This window comes from Oculina patagonica, chromosome 5, assembly GCF_052425735.1.
Source record: "Oculina patagonica isolate OP01 chromosome 5, crgOcupat, whole genome shotgun sequence".
Lineage (NCBI taxonomy): Eukaryota > Metazoa > Cnidaria > Anthozoa > Scleractinia > Oculinidae > Oculina > Oculina patagonica.
Window position 1 is genome coordinate 11,652,382 of NC_135762.1, and position 12,381 is coordinate 11,664,762.

At 37.2% G+C, this 12,381-nt stretch overlaps 2 protein-coding genes and 1 pseudogene across 3 annotated transcripts in view; all 3 read left to right on the forward strand.

Annotated features, from left to right (window-relative positions):
• The window catches only part of LOC144655546 (uncharacterized), a 93,662-nt gene that overhangs the window by 35,399 nt on the left and 45,882 nt on the right, over positions 1–12,381 (forward strand). The gene's annotated exons all lie outside the window — the stretch shown is intronic.
• The window catches only part of LOC144655544 (uncharacterized), a 125,200-nt gene that overhangs the window by 5,490 nt on the left and 107,329 nt on the right, over positions 1–12,381 (forward strand). The window lies entirely within an intron of this gene.
• On the forward strand, positions 545–8,885 carry LOC144655525 (uncharacterized; annotated as a pseudogene). Its single transcript, XR_013571137.1, has 3 exons — positions 545–630; positions 720–801; positions 5,722–8,885. The product of XR_013571137.1 is annotated as an uncharacterized LOC144655525 (transcript).

The window sequence follows — 12,381 nt, forward strand, 5'->3', positions numbered from 1 at the left end:
TATAAAAAATGGGCCGCTGAAAAAAAATCCTCTGTCCCCCCCTGTAGCATACATAATGAATGCAGCCTAAGCGAACGTTTTCTGACAGTTTATTATTTTCATGTTTTGAACTTGAAAATGGCGTCATGACGACTCCGAAACGTCGTTCGATTTTATCGTTTATTTTTACTTGTTTATGTATATCTAAACGAAACTAAGACTGGCCTATATTAAAAATCAAGGGAACCCGAAAAATGAGACACCTGAACAGTCCGGAAAATCCTTGAAAAAGCTTATCGTACACTTACTAGGGTGCTCTAGCGTTCCCGTGTCCGACGTTCCTGTGTTCCTCGCCAGCTTCACTGTGGTTACTGGACTGTGCTGCTCCTTGATCTACAACACTTTGACAATGTTATGACGCAATTTATCATCAATAACAGAATAGACATAAGAAAAACTGATGTCGATTTGTTTTGCAAATGGACATCAGTTTGAAAATCGTTCACTCTTCGGAGTTCCCGCTCTCCGACGTTTCCACGTTCGGAGCCAGCGTTACTATGGTTACCGACTGCGGAGAATGGGCTCTAGTAACGTGGTAATGGCGGCGTTCATGTGATTTGTTGTCGAAGACATTTTCGCTGTTTTATAAAGGTGAAGCAGTCTAGTTTAATTCTGTTTTTACATCTATTTAAGCTTTAGAATGCAGGATAACATATACGCGTGTCTCTTTATACGAATAGAGGGCTTAGCTTGAAATAACCACCGGTCAGTTGCCAGACAGTAGGACAGTGTGGTCGAACAAGGTTGCCGCTGTTTATCAAGGTAAGAGAGTCCGTAAGCATGCTTTCTTTATATCTTGCTCAGCTTTATAATACTAGGAGACAGATATGCGTCTCGCTAAATAAGAAGAGAATTCAATAAGAATACAAGGCTTGAAGTAACCGCAAGTCAGTCACCGGTCAAGATGCGTCCAGCCTGATAAATAGCATAAGGCAACTTTTCAGTTTTGACCGGCGAAAATTATATAACTAGTGGTAAGTGCGGGCCTTGACGCACTTAAGAGAAGGTACTGTTACGAGAGTGTGTAGTTTTAAATGGCAATGTCGATAAATAAATGATAAATCACTTGACTAAAGACAATTATTGGATGAGGTTTTTGTGATATCCGGAATAATAAAGATCGAGCTAAGTGGTATTAGCCAGTTATCGGCTGATAACACTTACCTCGACCTTGATTATTCCGAATATCACAAAATCCGAATCTAATAATTGTTTTATTATGCTTTTTTTTTTTTGGTAAAGAAAATAATGACAACGATTTCAACCTGTTTCAAAACTTGTGCTAATTCCGGTTTGTCGTTCTGCTTAATTCTGAATGCTCTTTCCTGAAAGTATTTCGTGAAATAGTTCTTTCCCAATTTATGTCAGTCATGTTGTGTTTTCTGTGAATTTATCGTCCAGCAATTTTTCACCTTATGTCAAATTATTTCTAAGTTGAAGAAGCAAATAGACGAACTATGAATTTCCTTAGCCACCAGATGCCTGCCACATTACATTGCTCTTGGAAATCATGCACTTTGCACGCAACCTGCAGATAAGTAAATAATCTGCTAGCAGATTATTTACTGAGCTGTAGGTTGCGCGGATTCCCAGAATAAGCTGTAGGCTCTTAGCCAATGAGAAGACAGCTAGTGACTATAGTGTATAATAATACCGAGTAATGCGTCACGTAGGGAATGCATGATTTTATCGTTTCCAAGAGCCGCGAACCAAATAGAGTTGTTTTTTTTTACTGAGTGTGTAGTCAAAGTGTAGACAAGTGTTGGAGTCATTCGTTTTGCCGTGGTTTATATGCGATACAATCACAGCAAGTCTTCTCAAAAGCAACGTCTGCAAAATCTATAGAGATTTTTTACCATACTTGAAGAACAAATTGTCAACTTCTAGTGTTGCAACAAAATGTTGTGATTGACACATTTTTCCCATTTTTTTTCGCATTTTTCAACTTCCACCCAGTCCGCTGGTGGCTGTCAAGAGTAGGGTTACAGGCCTCTCTTGGGCGTACAATAAAACAATGATTACCGGTAGATTATGAGTTCAACATTTCTATAAAGTAATGACAACTTCAAGGGCTAAAAGCTAATTTGAATACCTCTGCTAGCTACTTAAGTTTTATTTATAAATGGAAGGAAACATGATTTAAAAAAGACTATGAAGATTTTAAAAAAATTATCATGTCTCTTGAAGCGGTAAGTAAAAATTGCAATTGTATGACACAAGATGGTCAAATTTATGTTAAACAATCTGGCCTACTGATAAGATGCAAGTAAAAATGCAGATCCTGCGATATTTTTAGGGCAGATTATGCAATTAAAAAGGCTAATTATGCTACAAATTATGTAAATCATGCAATATTTTTTCTGAGGAATTTTAAGCTGTTTACGTAGTCGCTAGTTGCACAATGTTGGCTAGTTATTTTAACTTACATATCAATATACATGTAAAATCGTCATAGTCTCTATAATCTCTACATGCCGTTATGCCAGCTTCCAGGGTATTCCATTTGAACAAAACTAATAGTACAGTAGTCCAGATTACAATAAGTAATGAGTAGGCAGTGAAGAGACTTAGAAGATTGATGCCACTTTCTGATGACAATTTCTCTCATTTTGTGTTAAGTTCAAAGCAATATCTGCAGTAGTAAAACCTGGGATTCCAATAGCAGTCATCAAAAGCCAAGAATCAGTTTCGCTTTCATGTACTCTTCTGTGCATTCCATCATTCTGAATAAGGTGTATTGACCTGTGCATTGTTCCTTTATATGCGTATGGTTTGTTATATTTATGCCCATAGGCGTACGGGCACCTTTAGACCTGGGGGGGCAGAGACCTTGTTGCCTGAAAAAAATGGCATGTGTTGAAAGCAGAATAAACAGGCATACAAAATGGATAACAGAACATGCGTTAAAATAGCTGTGTACAAACCTTGCCTGCTTGCTTAAAGGAAACAATAGTTCTTTAATTAATCTCGTGGCGTTGTCCGAAGATGTCAATGAACTGGATCCTTTTCTTCGGAAATATTTTATTTATTCACTTTAGTTCGGCAAAAATAAAAATAAAAATTGGGAGGTAATTTACATTGTTTTTCCCCAACTTTCAAGTTATTTAAAATGTGTGAAACATTCAGGGGTGAATGGGTTGAAACATATTGACATTCAGGGGTAAATGGGTTGAAACATATTGTTAAAAGTTTTGAGCCCATTGGAGTCAAAAGCATTAGCTTTATTACATTTGTAGCCATTTCGCAGCTTTGTTTCATGGTCTTAAACTTGCTCCCCCGATTGCAGCTGAATTATGCAGAATTTTGCGACAAAAATTGAATATGATTATAGCAATTTGCGAGAGGAAACAAAAGCAGATAAATGGGAAATTTGGACTTTTGAACCACTGAGTTCAGTATATTTCCAATTCTTTTTCGGTTGATATAATTAGTTTTGATTGAAATGTTGAGATTTGTCTGCTTATCTTCTATTTTTTCTCTGGCTTGTTGCCTGAATTCTTAGTGTTTTGCGCCTATGTTTATGCCAGGTCATAAATTATATTAGTACAGTATATACTCAAACAGTGGGAAGCGTTTTTGGCGCGTGCTGATTGGCTACTCAAACTCGGAATATCCTTTGCTATTCAACTCCAAGCGACTTGTGAGAAAATTACACTAATTAATGGAATAAACTGATCAAAAGTCATCCTTTTGGGCTATATATATTATCTCACTGTTTGAGAATATACTAAAACAACTATTTACCTCAGTGTCATTGGCTAGTGGTGGATATTCATCTCACCGCCTCGCAGCTCAGTATCCTAGCTGAACCGCGTTTCAAAATACCTTTTGAAAGAGATATTATTGATTTGTTTTGTTCTTTGCTTTTTAAGAAACATGTTTCGAGCAGTTAAACCACAAATTTATTAAATTAAATTGAAATTACAGTAAAAACCTGCGTGTAAGAACCTACTTTTTCAGAAATTGGCAAAACAGGTTCTTGTATTATCATATGGGGTACTTATTGACAGTTTAAGCTAAGTAGGTTCTTAATTTCTACAGAGTAGACATAGTATTAAATCTGGTCTGTTCTTCATTATAAATATTTATTAATGTACCCATGTTGCCAAAAGTCCAACAACATTAATTGATCAATGATTCAGTACCGTATACAAAATTTCCATCAAGAACTGTCAATATGGAAATACTGCTGTAACAGAAATAAATTGAACTGATTGAAATTGCAAAAAACTTACCGGTATACATATTTTGCAAAATATTTGGTTTTTGGTAAAAAATATATAAATCAAAAAGTTAAACCCCACAAATACATGTAAGAACCTGGTGGAATTTGTTTGGCTAAACAGGTTCGTATATTTTGGGGTATTAAAAAAGCAAATTTCTGCCAGAAGTTTCTTACACGTAGGCTTTTACTGTATGTCGCCAAGAAAAAACAAAAAACAAAAGTATCATGCTTCAGCATTTGCAGCGAAAAGAAAAGTATCTTGTTACAAATCAACCAATTATTGTGTTACAGTTGCAAAGACAAGCGTAAGGGACACCGGTGAAGGAACAGTCACACATTGGAAGTAAAATAAAGCAAATAAACATGAAACACAAAACACACTTCCAATTGATCGACTCCATTTTGAGTCTCTGAGTTTACCCACAATTCTGGTATAAGAGTGATTGGTACAGAATGCTAGGAATAATTCCGATTGCCCGTATTGAAAAACGCCTGTCAAGATGCCTGGTCCTGGCATGAGTAAACTTGGGTAATTAATATGGCGGCAAAGAGGCAGCCATTATCGCAGCAACTTTCTAATTAATAAAGAGGAGGAAGAAAGTATGAAGACTGTAATTAATTTTTCGAATGTCCAGGCAGTGCTATCAAAAGCAGTTTTTTCTTGTCCGTTTTTACTATTTATTCAATGACAGAAACACCAAAAATAAACTGTTTGTGGCAGTTAAGGGAACAGAAGAGAACAAAGCCATCATTATTCCCACAGGCGTATTCCCGGATTATTTTACCCTTTTTATTGTAAGCTAACTTACCGTTGCAAAATGACACATTCAAGTGTAACCTTCATGGAAAAGACAAGCAAAATCAAGAGTTTAAAAATCGAATGTTGGATTGCGTTCGATTGAACACTTTTTGTGGTGAGTTCTATTTCGTTCGAATGCTGAACTCGATCTAACTCAATCTATGGTTCGTTTGAATTCGACTGAAATTCAGTTCGATTGGGTTTGATTAACTATGCCGGGGACATATGAAAGCGGAATAAAAAATGCACGCATTTCACATTCAGGCCTCTCTCTTTTCAAAATTGTTAAAAAAAGATCACCATGTTTTCTTGATTATGAACTACCGTCTAGTGTTGGGTGGAGGCTTTATAGACAGGGGACTAATTAAAAACATTTATCTTGCACAGAGGGGAGTTAAAAGAAAAGTTAAAGTGAATTTGCTTTAATAGATTAAGGTGGCCCAACGTTCTCTGCATGATTCAGGACAGCAAACTGTCTTATGAAAACCCAAGCTTGTTTTTCTTTTTTTCATTTTTGGTGAATGCGCTGACAAGTCTATTCTTCCTCCAACTGGTTTCACACCAGTTTCTTAATGCATGTTCGTCACCAAAACACTTTTTTTGCCGTTTTTACTTAGAACAAACCCTGATGCAATTTTTCTTATTTCCAATTTCTTAGAAATACGCATCACTGACAACAAACCTCACTTGACTACTAACAAGATGCCTCGTAACGATGTCGGCCGTAGCACGCCTGTTGGCGACAAAGAAAATGAAGTGAAAGAAACGATAGCAGTAAGCAAGCACCAGGAAGAAACACACAGTGGGAAGAAGACGTATACATGCAACCATTGTAAGAAGTGCTTAAGTAGTTCATCAAGTCGCATAAGACATGAGCGAACACATACAGGAGTGAAACCTTATACATGCAAGGTATTGTAACAAGTGCTTTAACACATCATCAGAATGCAAGTCGCATGAGCGAACGCATACAGAAGTGAAGCCGTATACGTGCAAGCACTGCAATAAGTGCTTTAGCCAGTTAGGAAATTGCAAGAAACATGAACAAACACATACAGGAGTGAAGCCGTATACATGCAAGCATTGTGAAAAGTGCTTTAGCCGTTTACCGGATTGCAAGTTACATGAACGAACACATACAGGAGAAAAGCCGTATACATGCAAGTATTGTAATAAGTGTTTTAGCGGTTCATCAAATTGCAAGAAACATGAACGCACACATACAGGAGAAAAGCCCTATACATGCAAGTATTGTAATAAATGCTTTAACCGGTCATCTCAATGTGAGCAACATGAAAGAGTTCATACAGGAGAGAAGCCATATTCATGTAAACATTGCAAAAAGTGCTTTAGCCGGCAACCAGATTGGAAGGAACATGAACGAATACATACAGGAGTGAAGCCATATGCTTGCAAGCATTGCCGTAAATGCTTTAGCAGTCAATCAGACTGCAAGCAACATGAACGAACACATACAGCAGAAAAAACATTTGAATGCAGTTATTGTAACAAGTGCTTTAGCACGTCATTATATTGCAAGATACATGAAAGAACACATTCACAAATGAAGCCGTATAAGTGTAGGCATTGCGATAAGTGCTTTAGGCAGTTATCAAATTTCAAATTGCACGAACAAACACATACAGGAGAGAAGCCGTATTCATGCAAGCATTGTAATAAGTGCTTTCGCCAGTTATCACGTTGTAAGCAGCATGAACGAATTCATACAGGAGAGAAACCCTATGAATGTAAACATTGCAAAAAGTGCTTTAGGCGTTGGACAGATCGGAAGGAACATGAACGAATCCATACAGGAGTGAAGCCGTATGCATGCAAGCATTGTAAAAAGTGTTTTAGTAGTTCATCAAACCGCAAGCAACATGAACGAACACATACAGGAGTAAAACCATTCGAATGTAAGTATTGTAACAAGTGCTTTGGCACGTCATCACATTGCAAGCGACATGAACGAACACATACAGGAGAGAAGCCATACGCATGCCAACATTGCAGTAAATGCTTTAACGCTTTGTCAGCATGTCGTGAACATGAACGAACACATACAGGAGTGAAGCCTTATACCTGCAAGCATTGTAAACAGTGCTTTAGCAGCTCATCGAATTGCAGGCAACATGAACAAATACATACAGGAGTGAAGTCGTACTCGTGCAAACATTGTGGAAGACGCTTTAACAAATCTTCAAACTGCAAGACCCATGAAAGGCGACACATGCAACAAAAGTCCTTAAAACGGAAGCAGGAAACAGCAGGAACTCACTTTGGCTCAAATTCCCGTACGGTATCATCGTTGACTGAAGAGAATTCAAGCAAAGTTGAAAGCCTTACTTGTTGGATTTGTCAGGAGGAGTTAAGCAGTGCGGCTTGTCTCGTCAAACATTACGATGATCATATGAAAAAAGTAACGCCTATGTAATTAGCATGCTTAACTACCCACCCGTCCTTTATTTTATTTTATTTATTTGTGAGTGCTTATGGAAGAGATGCTAGATAAAAGAGTCACATTTGTAAAGGAATTTAGCAGTGCGGCTTGTCTCGTCAAACATTACGATGATCATATTAAAAAAGTAACGCCTATGTAATTTGGCATGCTTAGCTACATGCCTGCCCTTTATTTTATTATTTTTAGTGGTTATATATGGTAGAAATGTTAGAGGAAAAGGAATCACATTTTTAAGATATGAAATAAACGTTTTTCAATTTCTGAGAGGAAAGGTTTCAATTTTTTCTCCTCGAGTTTTTTTCCGTTCTATATACCTTATTGCAATAAGTTTGTCATAGAAACAAGGAAGAGGCAAAAAGCAATAAAGTAAACGCATATTTGAAATTCCCCGTAGAAATGGCGTCAAAACGTCTCAAAATACACAGTGATCAATTTATCTTGTTACGCAAAACATAAGTGTACAGTTATAAACTCAAGAGTTTCCAGTAAATGCTACCACAGATGAAGATTTATAAGCTAATTAATTGCTATTAACCTCTTCTTTTTTTCCATGACAACGTTATTTCAATTATGTGTATGTATATGTTTTTTTAAACTACCATGTACTGTTAAATCTCGGTTTAACCCCCCCCCCCCCCCCCCTAATGTAAAGGTCGTCGCAGTTATTTATGCAACTTGCGCAAATAACTGCAATGATCTTCTTTACATTTATTTATTTATGTTCTCCTTATTTTAGTTACAATATATGAATTTCTTATATTCAGTTTTTTCATGTTCATCCAGCTCAGCTCAGACCAGCTCCCAGTTGGCTCGCTAGCTTAAAAGAGCAGTTTACTTCAGGCTTTTTTCGCAACTGCATAAGTGGCTTACATGATCTGCTTTACATCTATTTCTTTATTTCACAGTTCCAATATATGTAATTCATATATCCTTATCTCGAAAAGTACTTTATTTTTCTTTATTTTTATTCTTCTAGATTTATTTGTTTTCAACCGTTTGGAGCGTGAAAAAGTCACACTGACATCGTCTAGAACTTTCAACCTCTTCAGGGTTCTCTTCAGGATTAATATTCAATATTAAAGCTTTGAAAATTCATATGTAAATGATAGTTCAGCTTATCTTAACGGAATTGGAAATATTTTTTGGGAGTTCGTGAAATATGACGGGAACGATATGACTTTAAGAAATAGGAGGAAAATTATTTTAACCAAGAGTTATTGCTTATGCTGTATTTTGTATCGTTTATGTAGCTGCACTTTTGGGACAACCTAATTGTCTTTCAAGTATTATTCTTATGTAGTTTAAGCTTATATCTGTAACTTACAAAGATGTAGTTAAATTCAGTAAAAAGCAGCCTCCTGTTACTTGTTTAAATTGATCTGATCACGCCGTAAATTACTTTAAAAACGTCTGTATCGGTTTTTAGCCATTTTATTTTTGTTTTATTGGATTAATATTGGCTTCACAATTATAGTAATAAATATATGTTAGTGATTTGCATAGTGCATTGTTTACAAAGAAATAAAATCGATTTCTCGTCCTTGTTTCTCATTAACTAAACAGACGTCTCTCCTTACGCACTCAGTTCCAACGCATGAGATAAATGATAGCAGCCCTATAAGCTAACTGGCCCTGTGACATACAAACACCCCTCACCTTAGTAACCAATTGACTGTCTACAGACACTTTATTTTCTATTGCAAGAACCAAGAGGAAATTTTGACAAATGAATAGCTCAAAAATGCCCAAAGGAAACGTAGTTTTTGGCTACGTTATCTTAGCAACGGCCTAGTTACATGGACGTATATAGGTAGGGCTGAAATGGGTGGATTGCCGGGGGGGGGGGGAACCATTTGCCCCAAAAAACTCGAATGTAGCCTGCGAATACAGCAGGCGGCTATATTCGCAGGCTATCTCGAATGTTGCTCAAATTTTTCGCACAGTCGAAAAGAAACGAGGGGTAATACGATGCACTAACATAGGCCTACATATGAAGTGAAAATATTCTTAAATATTAATCTATCATAAGAGCTCATAAAACATGTTAAAAGAAATAGCTGTCTCTGCCATTTCGATGGCCAAAGATATCAATGATACGATCCATGTCATTGTTGACCCCAGAATTGGCATATGACCTTTCAGTGTTAATAAGTGCGAAGTCACTGACACGCCCCATCAGGTGCTGTGGAGGTCAGTTTTCAATATGCGCAACGTACCAATGATCGTTCTGCAGAACACGATGTACAGTGGAACCCCGATATAACGATCCTTGATATAACGATATTCCCGATACAACGATGAATATTCTATGTCCCAGCAAAAGTTACAGTAAAATGTATGGGACGGAACCCCAATATAACGATCTTCGATATAACGATATTCCCGATATAACGATGAGAATTTAGCGGACCGAACGTAAAATCCCCCCGAATTATAACGATATTATCAGTACACAGACACATTTTATATGCAAAACATCGAATTTAATGCAATAACATTACGGTAATCGAGTCATCTCTTACGTTTCCAAAAACAGCTTTGTACCATGATATACGAAAATGATACCTAATATGCAGTAAAAAGTACTTGTTAGGTTTACCCCGATATAACGATATTTTCGGTTATTTTACGGCCATATCGTTATATCGGGAGTATCGATATAACGATAATATTTTACTGCTCCCTTGGCATATCGTTATATCGGGGTTTCACTGTAGCAGGTATAAGTGTGAGGATATGTACCGCAGGGACTCACTTTGGCACAAAGTCCCGTATGTTGTCATCGTTGACTGAAGAAAATTCAAGCCAAGTTGAAAGCCTGACTTGTTGGATTTGTCAGGAGGAGTTAAGCAGTGCGGCTTGTCTCGTCAAACATTACGATGATCATATGAAAAAAGTGACGCCTATGTAATTGGCATGCTTAACTACATGCCTGTCCTTTATTTTGTTCATTTTTTAGTTCTTATTATAGAAAAGCTAGATGAAAAAAGCCACATTATTTTACGATATGGATTAAACGTTTTTCACTTTCTGAGAGAAAAGGTCTCCTTCTTTCTCCTCATTAGAGTGAATTCGTGTAACCCGTTTTTTATATGTTAATGAATCGTATAATATTCTAATGTTTGTGTACAATAAAACAATACACAAGTGGTCAGAAAACCTCAAAGAAATCACTTTAATAGTTATACAGAAATTAGTATAAACAGGACGTGTCTTTCTTTAAGCAGTTCAAGAACATGTTCAACCTAAATCGAAAAATTAGCGGTCTGGTTCAAATCACACAGGATTTAGTCATTTCACATTGATGTTTGTCAATTGATTGGTCATATTGCATTCTGCACTGTCCTTTGAGTCTCTGAGTTAGTAAATTCGATGACGAAATAAGTTTATTTAGTGCAGAAAAAAGGAAATTCGGTGCAAAAAGAGAAACAAACAGAGCACATAAGATCGACATAAGAGGAGGGCCAATCAAACGCTTCCACGCGATCTGAATGGCGCGAAGCGTTGGATCTGCTTCGAGATGCGAGTAAAAAAATGGCTGGCCCTTTGAGCACAGTAGAGGAGTAGAAGACCATAAGACAGCTCTAAACACCATAGTACTGAAAAGCACGGGTTGGTTCTCTTTTTGAAATAAGTGGTTTCTCAAGAAGGGAATTGCCGACGAAATCGAAACTACGAGCCTACCATTAAGCTTCACGCTTTGCTTGAGCAAATTTATTTGTGCCGAATTCGCCGAATAAAAAAACAAACACATTGGCGAATGTTATGGACCATATAGCCTCAAAGTAATGACTACATCGGTTGAATAGCTTCACTCGGCTGGCCGTCAAAAGCGCCCAAGCTCGACCAGTATTATATAAGCAGAAGAAAATCCCTGGAAGAGGTAAACCCAGAAATTTTTATCAGACAATTCGTTTGACTGTTTAGCCAGATATTTCGGCCAAAAAACATTGAGAAACCTGTACGTTGTTTAGGCTTTGACATTGTTTTGAATGAACGCGTGATGATATTTGCCGAGTTTGTATAAATTGTTTTTCAATGTAACTTGTGCGATGAAAGTTATACATGTAGTTATGTAGGATATACACTGAGGCATTTGCACCAGCGCGGGGCGAGCACAACAACAAATCAACTTCCATTGGCGAGCACTATAGAGACAAACACTGTATTGTCCCGAACGAACCTTAACAAACAGTTTCATGTCCTCAAGAAGTGCAAGAATAAGTTTGATTGTTTAGTGCAAGAAATGCTACTAATCAGAGAATTGTCACCATCCCTAAATGTCCAATCAGACTCAATCCGAGCCAAACTATTTGCGTGACATCGCATATTTTATTATGTTAATCTTAAGCGAACGTTTTCTGACAGTTTATTATTTTCATGTTTTGAACTTGAAAATGGCGTCATGACGACTCCGAAACGTCGTTCGATTTTATCGTTTATTTTTACTTGTTTATGTATATCTAAACGAAACTAAGACTGGCCTATATTAAAAAGCAAGGGAACCCGAAAAATGAGACACCTGAACAGTCCGGAAAATCCTTGAAAAAGCTTATCGTACACTTACTAGGGTGCTCCAGCGTTCCCGTGTCCGACGTTCCTGTGTTCCTCGCCAGCTTCACTGTGGTTACTGGACTGTGCTGCTCCTTGATCTACAACACTTTGACAATGTTATGACGCAATTTATCATCAATAACAGAATAGAAATAAAAAAACTGATGTCAATTTGTTTTGCAAATTGACATCAGTTTTATTTTAAAAATCGTTCACTCTTGGGTGCTCCGGAGTTCCCGCGCTCCGACGTTTCCACGTTCGGGGCCAGTGTTACTATGGTTACCGACTGCGGAGAATGGGCTC